The sequence below is a fragment of the Tinamus guttatus genome, unplaced genomic scaffold (genome assembly GCF_059628265.1).
Source record: "Tinamus guttatus ecotype Peru unplaced genomic scaffold, ASM5962826v1 Tinamus_guttatus_pri_ptg000187l, whole genome shotgun sequence".
Lineage (NCBI taxonomy): Eukaryota > Metazoa > Chordata > Aves > Tinamiformes > Tinamidae > Tinamus > Tinamus guttatus.
In genome coordinates this window covers 611,408-626,994 of record NW_028288721.1, presented here as the reverse complement: position 1 = coordinate 626,994, position 15,587 = coordinate 611,408, and positions in this window count along the sequence as shown.

Genomic DNA, 15,587 nt, shown 5'->3' with positions numbered 1-15,587 from the left:
CTGTCCCCTCGGGACCTTAGTGGCAGTGCTTCCTTCATCTGGCAGCTTACTACCTTGGGCAGGTGAAGCATAGGCGAGGGTGTATTTACAGCCTGCTCTTTCTGGTGACCTCTCAAGCTCGCGCCTGGAAAGAGGAAGCATATAACGATGCATCAGACAGGACAGTCTCTGGGAAAAGGGATCTGCAGCACTCGCCTGTTGCTCTGCACTTGCCTGCCTGGCACCAGGAAAAGCCAGGTCATGGTGACAGGAGGGCAATAGCCTTCCAAAGCGTAGGGAGACCTTGTGTCCCAGGGAAACATCATGACAGTTTCACTAGATGCTGCTAGATGTTTGCCATGCAGCAAGAAAGCAGAGGGCATGGTGGCAGCACGAAACAGCATTTCCGAGTCAAGAAGGGCTTTACACCCCAGTCACACATCTCCCATCCACAAGGATCAGAGCACAGCAGCAGCGCTCTTGCCTTCTCCAAGGCTCTCACCTCCTGGGACATGTGCTCTTCTCTCTCCCTTCTGCTGTCACCATGAGCCCGCTAAGTCTCTGGGAAGAATGGCTCTGATGGGAAAAGAGGGTCTTCCCAGAAAGATTCCCTGAAAGGGCATAGGAGAGAGAACATCAGCCATACTCTACCATTTCTGTCCTGGCTTGAATACTCTGCTAAGAGGACTAAAAATCTTGTCAGGTGTTATATTCCCTTTGCTGGAACTGTCCTCACCAGTCTCTACTTCCACCTTCCTTTGGGTCTTGGGCATAATAGGAGCATGGGCCACTGCTGCTCCTGCTGGGAAGAGCTTGCATTTGGACCTGGAAGCCAGAAGAGAAAAAGCAGCCTAAGAGGAGAGGCCCGCTGTTTCAGGGTAGGTGCCCATCCTGCAGCAAGAAAGCACAGGGCATGGTGGGAGGGGGGAACCACCCTTCTTAATTCAAAAGGACAATGTGTGCAGGAAACACATCCCCGTGCCACAAGTATCAGCGCACAGTATTAGGCCAAGGGCCCTCTCTCAGGTTCTCACCTCACAGGAGCCTTGCTCTTCCCCTCTCCTTCAGCTGGTGCTGTGACCCCACTTAGACTCCCGCAACAGTGGCTCTGCTGGGGAAGCAGGCTCTTCCCAAGAGAGCTTCCTGAAAGCGGGGATAAGAGAGAGCTGAACACCTGTGCTAGTCCATGCATGACCTTAGCGCCTTGACTAGAATTTCCTAGCAAGAAGAACAAACCCCTGAACAAGTTCCTACCGGGTCTTACATTACCTTTGCTGATGTTGTCATTACCAGCCTCTTCTTGCCCACTCTTCTTTGGGCTCAGTGTTCCAGATGAACTGCCCGCTCTCGGTGGTGGAGGCCTTGGCAAGAGCTTGCCTGCGCCCCTGGAATGAAGAAGAAGACAGAGAGATGATCCTGAGAGGCGATTCTCACAAAAGACTGCTCCCTGCTTGTTGTGCAGCAAGAAAGCCCAGCGTGTGGTGGGACGGGGCAGCCACTTGGAGAAACGTATCTGCCTCCCACAAGTAGCAGAGCACAGGATTTGCTCCATTGCCTCCTCCCATGCTCTCACCTTGCAAGAAGATTGCTCTTGCCCGCTCCTTCTGCTGGCACTGTGACCCCCTTTTTGCTCCAAGAATAATGGTTCAGCTCGGGGAAGAGGCACGTCCCAGAAAGCTGCCCTGAAATGGATGATGGGAGGAGAGCTCCTTAGAACTAGAGCTGTGGGGGAATCTGAACAAAAAGACCATTCTGGTCTCCTGCAGTCTCTTACAAGACTGAGGCAGAAATCTGCATTCCCTCCTTGGCATTCTTACGAAGAGGCTGAAGATGTCCTTGGGCTCCTTTCCACATTGTTTCTAGCGCACTTGCCCTGGTTCTGCTTCATGTCCGCAGTATAGCACAGTCAGTGTGCTATTATGCACTGCAATTATTCCCTGCGGCACTAGCCCTGCCTGCCGTTTCTAGCACCTTTCCTTCAGTGGGTGCATAGGAGGGAGCTTTCCAAGAGCTGACATTTTCTCTTTTCAGGGCCCTACACGTGAGGGGAGCTCATTTTGGCCCATCTCTACAACTCTCACTTACACAGACTTTTTTGAAGCATATTCAATCCCAGCCTCCTCTTCTCATGAAAGAAATACTCAGCATAAGGGCTCCACCCCTTCCACAGCTCTACCACTCAAGGTAGAATTTGTCCCCCAGAAGGCTGATGGGCTCTGCCTCTTTCCTAAGTCAAAGCAGGGGGCAGCCTGCAATGTTTGTGACTCTGAGGGAAGCAAATTCCAGGAAAGTGTCCTTCAGTCCTGCCAACTACGGTTTGAAGTGCTGGGCATCCTCTGAGCTTGATTTGTAAGGCATTTCTTAGATTTGTTACAACACTAGCTACTGGTATCGCAGGTGTGTAATCTCCTTATCCACGCATTTACAAGGTGTCTCAAATGCCATAGCGGGAAGGCTGAACTGGACGTGTCCTAAGCTCGCTCGTGGGTCTGCTCTTACGTTACCTGCTTTCTTACTGTCAGCCTCCTCTTCTGCTGCCCGTAGAGCGTTGGGCTTTACGGACACAGTGGCCAATTTTGTGCCTCTTCTCCTTGGGGGTAGCTCAAGCTCAAGCCTGTAACAAGTGGACAGCATGAGTTACCTCACAGGGTATTTCACTTCTCTTGGGAATTCCACAGCGTTCCAAAGCAAAATACACAATGTCTTCAGGGCCTTGTTTGGAAGCTGAGTTGCCCAATAAAGAACTCAATTGTGGGGAGAGGTAGAAACATGTTGTCCCCAAGCTGGGGCCCTTTGGGCTCCTTACTGCAAGAAAGCATATGCTAACACCAGAGTGTGCTTTCTTGTGCTTTTAGCCCAGCACTCCCATGTTGTTGCTAAATTCTGCGGCGAACAAGCTCTTCTTGTTCCGTTAGCCCCGCTGAAACTGAAATCTTGCTTCCTGTCTCTGTCACAAGCACGAACTGACAGCTTACATGCGCTGCTACCATTCAGGAGCTGAGACGCTGCTAGCTTGGGTAGCCACCAGCTGTACAAGGCAACATACTCACTTTGGAAACACGAAGACACCAATAGAACGCATCTGAAATACAGTGGCTTCGGTGCTTCGTATCACAGAATCCTTCGTCCATGGAGTCTGCAATGGAGATGGAGACAGCCTTTCATTAACACAGAGGGTCTCAAAGCCATCACTTCCCAAAGGTGTGTGTGGGGAAGTGAAAGGCAAGCAACATGGCACACAGAGCTACTTGCATCTTTGCTCTGACCCAAGACACCTCTTCTACATTGCAAAGACCACAAAATGCTGCAGAGGAAAGCTGCAGTGAGCTTACATTACTGCAGATCATGACAAGCCCCTGTGCCCTGGCTGCCCAATGGCAAACAGATGAAGGGAACTTTGGCTGGGTTTCAAAGGCAAGGAGCACTGTGGGAAGGACCAACTTACAGAGAGCAGATATTCCAGCAGGTGTCCAGTCCTATCCATGGCACGAAGGAAGTTCTCGTAAAACCTCATTTTTGCTCTCTTTTCTCTGATAACCAGAATGCCGATGTTTTTGAAAACAAAGTCAGCATCCTTCCCGTTGGCTAAGACCCGAGAGAAGAAGCGCAGGGTCTCCCGGATACAGGCTCCCACTATATGCCGAGGGTACCGGGTGTCCAAGGTTATCAGAGCCGAGTTGAGAGGAACAGTTTGCAGAAAACCTAGAAAAAAAGGCAGAGGTTGAAGGGAGAAGAGGGAGAGTTCCCTGTACACAGTGCGGAGGGCCTTAGAGAGCACCAGTTTCCTCTAAATTCACTGCCAGTTGCTAAAGCTGTTCCAAGACAGACAGTCTAATGCTGGTGTTTGCACAGAGAGTGAAAACCCTATGTATGGTGAAAGGCAAAGCAAAGGCTTGAATCTGACTGCTTACCAGAAATGTCCTCGCAGACAGGTGTGAGGCCTAATGGCCGTGCAAAAGATGCAGAAAGTAAAAAGAAAGGCCGCCGAACAGTCACAGGGGCATGGTCCTTCATATAGATGTCATCATTCAGAAGGCAGAATGTCCCTATTTCCATTTGGACAGCCTGAGGACAGAAGAGAAGGGCAGGGAGAAAACAGATTTGTTTAGGCAGGCAAGTTGGCTGATGGCTTGTCAGAATGTGGCCATGGTGCTTGGTATCCTGCCCACTCCAGGGGTGCAAGGAGGCTCCCTTGCTTGGGAGAGCTTTGAAGAAGATGTGCAGCCTGGCCCTCTCTAGCCTCTCCCTGCTCCAGCCAACAGCTGGAGAGGCAGAAGCAGAGTAACTGCGCTATGCTAGGTCAGCTCCACGGGGCATTCAGCAAGTCAGGCAGAGCCCGGCAAGGGTCCAAGACTGTCTGGACTTGGTCCTTCCACTCTGTTAGTGGGGTCTGGAGAAGGCCCCGAATGCGTGCAGCACTTTCTTCTAGTAGAGCAGGCCTTTTTTCTTGCTCTCAACTGGCAGAAAAGCTGCTCTGCGCCACACTGGACAAGTGCAGGGAACTGCCAGGAGCTCTTTCCTGCTTCAAGGGAGGGGAAGCATGATGGCATTTGAGGGCACCGGGCTGTGTCAGAGCTACCCACAGCATCAAAATTTGAGGGGAGAAAGTGGATACCTTGTCTAGAATCAGTTCTCGGAAAATGTAATCTGACACACCACCCCAGATAGCAATGATATCTGAAAAGCAAACGAGAGACGTATGTGCTCTAAGTCAGCAAGCTCACGATCGTCCTGGCCTCTCCTAAGCGAGGAGACAGGAGACGCAAGGGGAATCAGGTAGCCTCGCACCCTGCCATGCCCTTCCAAACATCAAAAGCACATGAGACAAGGGCTGAGCAGCCTTGTGTCAGACTTTCTGGCAGCCTCCCTAGAGTCCACCCAGAGCCACAACACATTCAGCCTTCTGGCCAGGAGACACCTTTCCCTTTGGTTCATGTCTCCAAGTGCACAGCAAGCCAGCATGAGCCAATCCCAAAGAAAATTCACCCATGGACTTCCAGTCCTGCATCACATGCAGCTACGCCCACAGGAGCCTCAGAGGCTCCAGGAATGGCCAGGTTTGGCCTTGGCAGGGGCCAGGTTTACCCACATTTGACTCCTATTCGTGCACACTCAGCACTCCGGATGTGGCAGCTCCAATCCTTCTCCCAGTAGGGAGCTCGGAGTGTCCACGACCTTCTTCAAGGCAACAGATCCCCGATTGCAGGCTGTCGTCTTAACTCCCAAGCCAGTGACACACAACACAGACCTCCTGCACACGCACCAGACTCTACGTAGCAGTTCTCACACGCACTCCTCTTCACATACACATAAGAAATTGCTGCTGAAAGCCTTACCATTAGTGGTGAGGTCGCAGAGAGTTGGGAACATGTTAGGCTTCATGCCTTCCATATTTCCACACGCTCCCTCTAGGTGAGGACTGCACGAAGAAGGCGGAAAGGGAACTTCTTCCTCTCCAACCGTCTCTCACCTACACTTCACCAAACGGCCTTATCCTGCTAGCCCACTGCCTCCCTTTGCCTTTCCCAACTCTTGGGAAAGCAGCTCCTGAGAAAGGGAAAAGCAGCCCAGAGAGCAGCAGCCAGCGACTGGAATCGCATAGGCCTCGCAGTGAAGTGTGCACCGGGGCCAGAGGCACCGTGATATCAGGGGCCTTGTGGGTATGACACGTGAGGGCCCCTCTGTGACCCCACACCTTGTCACATACAGAGGACTGCAGGGCCCTGACCACCCTCAACGACACCCACCCACATCACGGCCTGCAGCGGACAGGGAGGTGGCACCGCTCTTGTAGGGAGCTGCCCTCCTCCTCCTCTGCCTGTGCCTTGGGTCAGGGAATGGAGAAGGAGGGCTGTGTTGTCAGCCACGCTCAGGCACCGCTGCCAGGGATGGGCTGGCGCTGGTTGTACTTCTTTAGGCCATGAGCCAGGAAATGGCACTGGCTGCCCATGGAGCACAGCCATGTCCTCTCTCTGCCCCTGGAGAAGGTTTACTTCCTTCACCACAGCAATGGTCAAAGACCTTGAAGGAAGTCTTACTGTGAACGCCTCCAGCAGGAGGAAAAGCCTCTGAAACATCTCAAACAGGACTTGGACAGTTGCTTCCAATCCCTCCGCACAAGCCTTCCCCTGTATGAGGAGCAATGAGAAGGCTTGGGGTGGCAGGGCTTTTTTGGGTTGCCCTTCAGTTATTGGTTTTTTTGTTTGTTTTAAGAAGTCACAAAACACATGCAGGAGTCTAAGGAAAGCTTGGCCACAGGCTGAGATGGTTATGGGAGACAGAACACCAACTTCTGCTGCCAGGTGCTCCTTTAGTGCAAGCAGGACACGACACTCACTTGCAGCCTCCAAGACACCTGTCCCCTGGAGGGCTTCGGGACCCACTCCCATCCCACAGTATGGCAACACAGCACAAGAGACCCAAATGACACATGGAAATAACCTGCATGTGTCACATCATCTGATGATGTACAGCTCTCTCTGGGTACCTCTCCGTCACATAGGGGTCTCTAGCCCCAAGTCTCTAACCCGTGCTGCAGTAAGCAGTTTCTCCCTTGCACACCTCTGCAATTGTTGCATCTCTGGCAGGGAGAAGGAAGGGGAAGTATGAAGAGAAAAGATCTCGTTCTCAGAAGTGTTCATTTATGTGAACACAAGCTCAAGTTTTGCCGACTGTAACTGCAATGACAAGAGCCTGGAGGAGTCCACCTTCCCAGCCGGTGCTTAGCCTTCCCTTTGAACCCTGGTGCCTTAGAAGATGGCACTGTTGGTTGGTACTTAAGAGAATGGTCCCCCTGACAGCAGTCATGTAAGGTATTTGAAATTAGAGAAAAAGAACTGTTTATTGCAGTCACCTCCCTCTTAGGCAGAAGAAGCATCTTCCATGCTCAGTGCAGCAATCATGGTCATGAGGTGGGTCAGCACTTCCCAGAGATCCAGATAGTGTTGAAGCTGGACAGGGCGTTTCTGCCTGCAGCAGGGAAGTGACTTCAGCACTGGGAAAGCCAGTTGCTATTCCCATACAGAAGCCCTAAATAAGGCTCCCCACCTTGGCTGAAAATCTGATTTCCTTCCTACACTGGCAGCCACTCTTTGCAAAATCTGTGTAAGCATAAGCAGATCCCCCACACCATGCATGAATAGCTGGCACACAAGCTATGTGCTCATTCCACATGCTGGGAAGGAAGCACGAGATGACCTTGGTGTCTCTGGGTGCTCTTTTGGTCCCTCTGTCGCTGCTGGAACATCCCAGAGGGTCACTTATCGCCACGGGAACACGGATGCTTCCCAGGGCTCCGTCCCACTCTGCCCCCGGGGCTGGCCAGGCAGCAGCAAGGCCACGTGTGGAGCAGGGCCACACAGCACCAGGGGCCACCAGCGCAGTGCTGGTGACTCCCAGGGCCTTGGAGGTTCCCCTAAGGCGTCCGGCACCCAAGCTCTGGCCAATGCCGCTCTTGTCTGCAGCTGCTGCTGCCGGGAGCCACAAGTGCCCGAGCAGCCGTGCGGGGCCAGGGGCAGCTGAGGCAGGTGAGGGAGGGCAGCCCTCGCATCACGCGCACACAGCAGCGCTGCTCACTCGTCCCGCGCAGCCCAGCCCACTCTGCTGTCTGGACACACACACAAGGGCTCACACTTGCTGTTGGCTGCAGAGCAAGTCCACAGCATGTGCCTCCCATCACTGGGAACACCCAAAGAAGACCCCTGCTCTCAGGTTTCTCATCACGCAAACATGTATCTGAGCGTGGTGACTGCCTCCCTCATCTTTTGCCCCACCAGCTTCTCAGAAAGAATGAACAGATGGAGATTCACCAGGCATGAGAAGGTCACATCAGGTAAGAAAAAAAAAAAAAAGACTCCTACATATATTTTTTGAGATGGGAATTGTATTAAAGCAGCTAATTCTGTACTGGATCTTTAAGGAGGACCAGAGCAGATGGATAGTTATGATGAAGCACATCTCCAGAGCTGCTCTTGCATCTGCGGGGGCTGGAGCCTGCCCAGACAAGAGGGCACAGGGCAACTTTTGGGGCCCCAAGAGAGGGCCTTCAGCTGGCACAGGTGGCCATGGCCTCCACCCTGCAGAGTCCCCATGGCCTGAAGGGCCACAAGCAGAGCCCAGTCCTGTTGTGGATGGCACAAGAGGGGCACTTGGCGCTCCCCCGTCCCCCTCCCCACTGCCACCCCACCCCATTGCCAAGGAGCTCCCAGTCACAGTGGAGCTGCTGCAGTCACAATGGAGGGGCTGCTGTGCTGTCGTCCTGGCTCGCGGCGCCTGCCAGTCTGCGCCTCCTGGCCACGGCGGCAGCATGGCGCACGTGCGGAGGCCAGGCCGTGCTGCGGGCAGCGGAGCCAGGGATGCGTCCCAGGCGCTCCCCGAGCCCGCCAGGAACGGGCCGCGCACGCTTGCGCGGCGCCCGGCACCTCCCCTGCTGCGTGCGCCCGACTACCAGAGCCTGGAGCAGGGCGGGCAGCGCAGGAGGAAGCTGGGGGCTCCCCAGGACAGGTGAGCGCTGCTCGTGCTGCGCACCCAGCACAGGGCGCTGCCCTCGCGCAGCCTCCCGGCCCCCAGAGCCCCAGACGCCCCGGGCTGAGCCGCCACTTCAGCCTCTGTGGAGGGGCAGCTGCAGCCAGGAGCTGCCTGGACCACCCCTTGGCCACCAGCTGCCCTTGAGCAGTGTCCCGGGTCCTGCCAAGGGAGCTGCCCGTGCCCGCGTGTGCCTGCCCCGCGCTGACCCTCTCCCCGGAGGGCAAAAAGCCCCTGGCAGCTCTCGCACAGCCCTGCTCCAGGGCCAGCCGCACGCTGCGTCGGGGAGCACTTGCCCGCCCAGCTGGGGCGAGCTCAGCAGGCAGCTGGGAGGCCAATGCCAGCCCAGGCTGCTGCTGCCGCCCAGGGCCTGGCTGCCTCTGGGGCCCTGCCAGGTGCCCGGGGCAGCTCTCAGCAAGGACGCTGCTGCCCAGCTGCGCAACCTCGGGGCTCTCTCTGCTCTCTTGCAGCGCGGACACCTTCTCCCGCATCTTCCATCGGGAGAGAGAGCCACGAAACGTCCTGGAGGCAGAGACACGCACCCCCAAGCCACCAGAAAGGCTCCCCGAGCTGCGCAACAGCCCCCATCCCCGCCACATCCGGAGGATCCCAGCCATTGGGCATGGCGGCGCGCAGTGTGTTTTCCTAGTGGAAACAGAGGGCACCAAGGAAGAGCAGGTAGGAAGCGCTGCCTCGCGGGGCTGGGAGCAAGCCGGGGCCATGGGGAACAAGAGCCCTAGGCAGGCCACAAAGAGCAAGGAGAAGCAGTGGGCGCTCCGTGGCCTCCCATCCATGCCAGGGGCCACTGCCTCCTGCACTCCCAAAGCTGCCTGCCCCGCGGAAGCCACACGAGCTCCTTCCGACCCTTCTCTTCCTCAGCAGGCTCGCTGGTGGCAGTGGGCGCGCACCTCCAGCCCCAGGGAGCGCTTCAGGAGGCCGGCGGGTAAGTTGTGTCCACCACAAAGAGCCCGTGCAGAACCGCCCTCTCCTTGGGGCTGCTGGGGGAGCCGGGTCCCTCGGCCCGAGCCCCTGTGGCGGGGGCTTCCCCGCTGCCCTGGAGAGGCGCCAACCCTCCCTCCGTCGCAAGGGCTCCAGGCGCTCGGCACCTCCGCTCAGGCAGCCGCGGCGCTGCTGTCTCTGGTTTGTCAGGGCTGCAGCAGGGCAGCCCTTCCTCATGCACTGCTGGTCCCTCGGCCAGCCTTCCTGTGGCCCCTGCACGGGTCCCCCTTGCAGCCACCTTGCTCTGAGCCTCAGCAGCTCTCAGCCTCCTCTGGGGGCCTGGGCTCCACGGTGCCACCTCCTTGCCCTACGGGGCCCCTCACAGCTTGAACAGCAAGAGGGAAGCAGCCTGAGATGAGCCTGCTCAACAGGCACCGCAGCGTTTCTCACCGCTTGCCTTCCTCTCTTTTCCCAGGGCTACAGGAAGCCTCTGTGGAGGCCGTCAGGTTTCCCAGCCTCTCCTGAGTTGCACGTGTCGTGCAGTCCCTGCCCAGGGGAAGGCAGGAGGCACGGGGACCTGCCCAGGAACACCAGCTTGGAGGGAAGCAGCTGGAGCAGCCCCCGAGTTACCGACTGCCCGTGCACGGCCCAGTCGAGCGGCTGGGGGCCTGCAGAGCCCTGCAAGGGCCAGCACCTCCTTTACCCTTGCAAGCCAAGGCTCTGTTCACGCTGGAGGCTGCAAGGAAGGCCCAGTTCATCAGGGCTCACAGCACTTACCTACTCTTTGTGCTGTTGTTATTGTTGATATTAGTGTTGCTGTTGCTTTTACTGTTGATATTGTTGATATTACTGTCTTTCTTTATTGTTGTTTTCATTGTTGGTGTTGCTGTTCAAGTACATATTCTCGTGCCATTCTTTGGGTGTTTTGTGTTGTTTCCCAGGGAGCTCAGGCACAAAAGCATCCCCGCTGCAGCGATGTCTGTGCAGAGCCATCTTCTCAGGCTCCAGGTGCAGGGGAGCACCAGCAAAAAGCTCCCTCTAGGATTTCCCTTGGAACACGGCTCAGGGGATGCCCAAAGAGGAAGGTGCCACAGCCCTAGTGCGGGGTAGCCCTGACGCTCTCAGAGGCCTGAGACAACAAGTCCCCACAGTGCCCAAGCCACGGGCAAAGGGCAGCTCTTGGGGGTCAGGGACACGGGGCCTTGAGATGCAGAGCTGAGTGCCCCAGCCCCTGGGTGAGCACAGGGCCCATCAGGGCTGGGACATGCTCAGGGACAGCAGGAAGGGGGTGCGTGCAGTCTCCCCACAGGAACTGCTGCAGAAATTGCCTCCTGTCAGGAACAGCCCCGTGCTGGGGAGCATCATGGAGGCTGCTCTGTCCCTCTGCAGCCCCACAGACAGGGACCACATCACCAAGGCAGGTCCTCCCGCTCCGTGGGGACTCTGGGCTTTCCTGTGCAGGGCCCATTTGCTCTGCTGGAATTGTGTGACACCCAAGTCCTCGGGCTGCCAACAGCCTTTCCCAGCCTTTCCCTATCCTGAGCCACCCGCCATTCCCTCTGCCAGGAGCTCGAGGAAGAGCTCAGCGCTGCGTGTGAGCGCTGGCGCAGAGGAGCTGGGCTGGCCAAGGGGCCGTCCCTGTGCGGAGGGCCCAGAGCGCAGCAGCGCAAGCTGCGAGCTCCCTGCCATGGGGAGAAGGCAGGAGCTGCCCAGAGCAGTGCCGGGCACTGGCCACAGCTGGGAGAGCAGGTGCCACGGCTGCTCTCTGCAATGCACCACTTTGCAGAGGCACCTTTGGCACCAGTGTGCAGCGGGGCCCTGCGTGCAGCAGCCAGGGAGGTGTCCCCATGCTGGGGAAGGTGTCCTGCCCTCAGCACCACAGGGAAGAGCATGGCCACATCCTCTTTACATTCTCCCTCAGCTATTTGGGCCTGTTGATAAAACCTCCTATCAATCTCTTCTCCACCCAAAACAGGCCCGGCCTGTTTAGTCTTTCCTCATAAGAAGGATAATGTGTCCCTCAATCACAAATGCTCACCATTGGGATGGAACTTGTCGGCTGTATGCTGCTGGCTCCGGAGAGCCCAGGAGAGGTGAAACGGCCTCTCCTTGAGCAGAACGAGGGCCTCGGGTGCCTCCTAGGACAGAAGGAGAGAAGCCGGGTGCAGTGTCTTTGGGCTGGAGAGCATTCCCCAGGGCAGCAGGACCTCAGCTCTACTGCACACCGAGGCGCTCCCAGCTGAATGCAAGAGAGGACAAGCTGATCCTCAGGAGAGCGCACACTGCTCTCTGCATGGGAAGGGAGCTCCCAAGGCCCTGCCTGAAAAGCAACAACGTCACCAGCGTTTCCTTTGTAGCCAAGTGGATCCATCGCACAGAGGGGCAGTAGAAGGACTTGCTGGGGTCGGGAGATGGGAGGGAGTGGGTGCTGCAGGGCAAAACGGCACAAGCAAGGCAGGAGACCAGGAGGCTGTGGGTAGATGAGCTCTAAGGCAGCACTGCCAGCCCAGTGGCGCGTGGCACACAGGGAGCAACTGTGTGCACGGAGCAGCCTGCGCCACTGCGGGCAATGCTGCAGCGACCACCCCTCGGGAACCAGCTGGCCCCGTTCTTGCTGGACTCATTCCGCCCTCTCTTCAGCTTCCCACAACAAAGCTGCCGTGGTTCTTCGGCCTCTGTGCATGTCTCTTGCGTATGGATTCAGGCCCAGAGGGCAGCCTGACATCCTCCAAAAGCCACATTGTCCTGATGAGGGGCAGGATGTTCTCTCCTTCCAGCAGCCTGGAACACAGGAATAAGGAGCCAGGGAAAGGAGACAGAGGAGAGGATGAGGGCAGCTTTGGCCCAAAGCGCGCTCTCTTGAGATACCCCAGGGCAAGAAAAGGACCCTACGCTCTGCAAAGCTCCAGCCCCAGCTGCGCTTCAGCTGTGAGTGCATTTTGTGCACACTGAGGCCTTGTGCTAGTTTGCCCATGAGCCAGGCCACAAAATGTGCTGTGGGAAAGAGGACGGGCTCTGCCCCCATCCCCTGCAGCCCCTGCCCTGGCCTGCTGGCTCCAGGCTCCCTGCTCTTGGAGCCCTGGGCTCCAACCTGGGGTTCTATTTCCTTCCCGGTTAAGAGCTTCCCATCCACAAAGCCATTGTGTGGCACCAGCCCACACAGCATAGGAGCCTACACAGACAACCTTGCTCCATTTTGTGTAGCTAAAACTACTGCTCTTAACTCTCCTACTTGGGCACTGCCTTCACTTTCTTCTATTACTTCTTCACCAGTGGCAATATTTAATGCAACAGCATTTTATAGCCATTTACCATTTAAACTTTTTGCCGAAGCATCTCTAAACCACATGTTTTCTGTCGGTCTTCCATCGATGACAGATGGTACATTCAGAATTGATGAAGGTTTAAGAGCTTGTCCCAATGCTAATGGATCTGTTTTTACAGGCATTTGTGATTTGGGAACCTTAGTATGGCCTTCAGTTAGGTGCATATTTTCTGCAACTCCTGATAGGTAGGCATAGCATTTTGTGGTAGTGGGGTGTTGTGCAATTCCTTCTGGGGGAGCAGTCCGCTTTAGGATTGCTTCTAGTAAATGAAACGGTCTTCTAGTTTGCACAGGTTGTCTTTGATGTGTTTTCTCAATCTGTTTAACTGCTCAGACTTTTTCTCCCATTCAGAATGTTGTAGTTCCCTTTCTTTAAACGCAGTCAAGCTAAACAATAAATATCTTTTTGTTCCATCAGGGCTAGCCTCTAAGTAAGTTACAGTAAGTAACAGTAAGTTACTGTAGCTCAGTAACAGTAAGTTATTTACTGTAACTTACAGCAAGTAGCATGTTCAGGGAAACCCCATTCAGCTGTAAGAGGGTTGTGGGGGTGTTCTGGTCGCAGTGACTGAAATGTTTCTAGTTCCCCACTGGGAGTTTTGACTGTCTCTTTGTGTTCTAATTCCAAGGTTTGTCTTTCCTTAAGAGCGAATATAATGGACGGGCAATGATAGAAAATCCAGGTAGGTGCCTCCTCCACTATCCTAAAGTTCCCATCTATTGTTGTAATTCTTTCCTTGATTGGGGCGTTTGCAGCTCTTCAGTTTTTCTTAAGGTATCTGCAGGAATCCCTTCACTGCCAGCTATCCACCAAGTCCCTAGGAATTTTAGCTCTTTGCTTGGTCCCTGGCATTCCTCAGGTGGTACCTCAATGTCAGCTTCAAGTAGGATTTGCCATACTGCTGCAGCTACTTTCCCAACCTTTTTGGGAAAATCACCCCCAATTAGGATGCCATCTATGTACTGGCATATGCATTGGCATATGTATATGCATTATAAAATATAAATGATCACATACTACTCTACCAGAAGCAATAACTGAAGGAAATGCTATTGCAGACAAATTGATGATGGCAGCAGTACTGCCGCGCAGTTTGGAGCAAGCCCGATTATCTCACCACTTCTTTCATCAAAATGCCTCTTCCTTACGTAAACAATTTGCTCTGTCCAGAGAACAAGCCACAGAAATTGTCTGTGCATGCCCTGATTGTCAATGTATTACACCAGTATCATCATACAAAGGAGTGAACCCTCAATGTTTACGAGCTAATGAATTTTGGCAGAGTGATGTCACACATATATCAACATTTGGCTGTCTGGGTTATGTGCATGTTAGTGTGGATACCTTCCCAGGGTTTCTGGTAGCCACTGCACATACTGCAGAAAAGACACGTGATGTGAAACGCCTCTGGTTAACAGGTTTTGCCACTATGGACATTCTGAAAGGAATTCAAGCTGATACTGGTCCTGCTTATGTTTCACAAACAGTTTCTGTCTTCCTACAAGACTGTGGTATACAGCAGGTTACAGGTATACCGCATTCCCCCACTGGACAAGGCATTACTGAACGTGTCCATGGGACTCTCAAGGCTATGCTAAATAAACAAAAAAAGAGGAAATCCTATGGACAGTGTTACCCCACAGGAACAGTTAGACAAAGCATTATATGTGCTTAGTGTTTTGAATCCTTCTGATCATCTGTTATTTACACCAGCAGCTGACCGACAATTCGAGATGGTGTCTGCAGTTGTGCCCCCATCAAAGGGATGGTATAAAGAATTGGGAGAACCACCAGGGAGAGGCTCCATAGAACTAATAACATGGGGAAGGGGATATGTGTGTGTTCTCCTTCCCACAGGTGCTCGCTGGTTACCAGCAAAAGATGCAAAGCTTCAACTGGCGACAGAGCAGTCACAGCCATGGAAGAATTCCAGCCAAGTCCAGGAGTCAAAAACCATTGAGCTGTCGGAGTGAATCATGAATCATTTGTAAACATTTGGTGCAGCAGGGAATAGATGTAGTGATGTTTGCAATTCTATGCTTTTATGTATATTGATCTTAACCTATATAATTAAGAGTTTATGTTTCTATGTACTTTGATCTTCACCTATACCCTCTCTATATATAACCTATATATGTTCACTTTATTCATCAATGTCCTGGATGAAGGCACAGAGTGCTCCCTCAGCAAGTTTGCTGATGATACTAAACTGGGAAAAGTAGCTGATACCCCAGAGGGCCGTGCTGCCATCCAGAGGGACCTGGACAACCTGGCCGTGAAAAGCCTCATGCAATTCAACAAGGCCAAGTGCAAGGTTCTGCACCTGGGGAGGAATAACCCCAGACACCAGTACAGGCTGCGGACTGACCTTCTGGAGAGCAGCTCTGCAGAGAAAGACCTGGGTGTCATGGTGGACAACAAGTTGACCATGAGGCAGCATTTGCCCTCGTAGCCAAGAAGGCCAATGGGGTCCTGAGGTGCCTTAAGAAGAGCGTCTCCAGCAGGTCGAGGGAGGTGATCCTGCCCCTCTACTCAGCCCTGGTGAGGCCACATCTGGAGTATTGTGTCCAGTTCTGGGTTACACAGTCTAAGAAGAATGTGGAACTGCTGGAGAGAGGCCAGTGCAGGGCTACAAGGATGATGATCAGGGGCCTGGAACATCTGCCCTATGAGGAGAGGCTGAGGGAGCTGGGCCTGTTCAGCCTGGAGAGGAGAAGGCTGAAAGGGGATCTGAGCAGTGTCTGTCAGTACCTCAAGGGAGGGAGTGAGGAGGATGGTGCTGGTCTCTTTTCAGTGGTGGCCACCGACAGAACTAGAGGA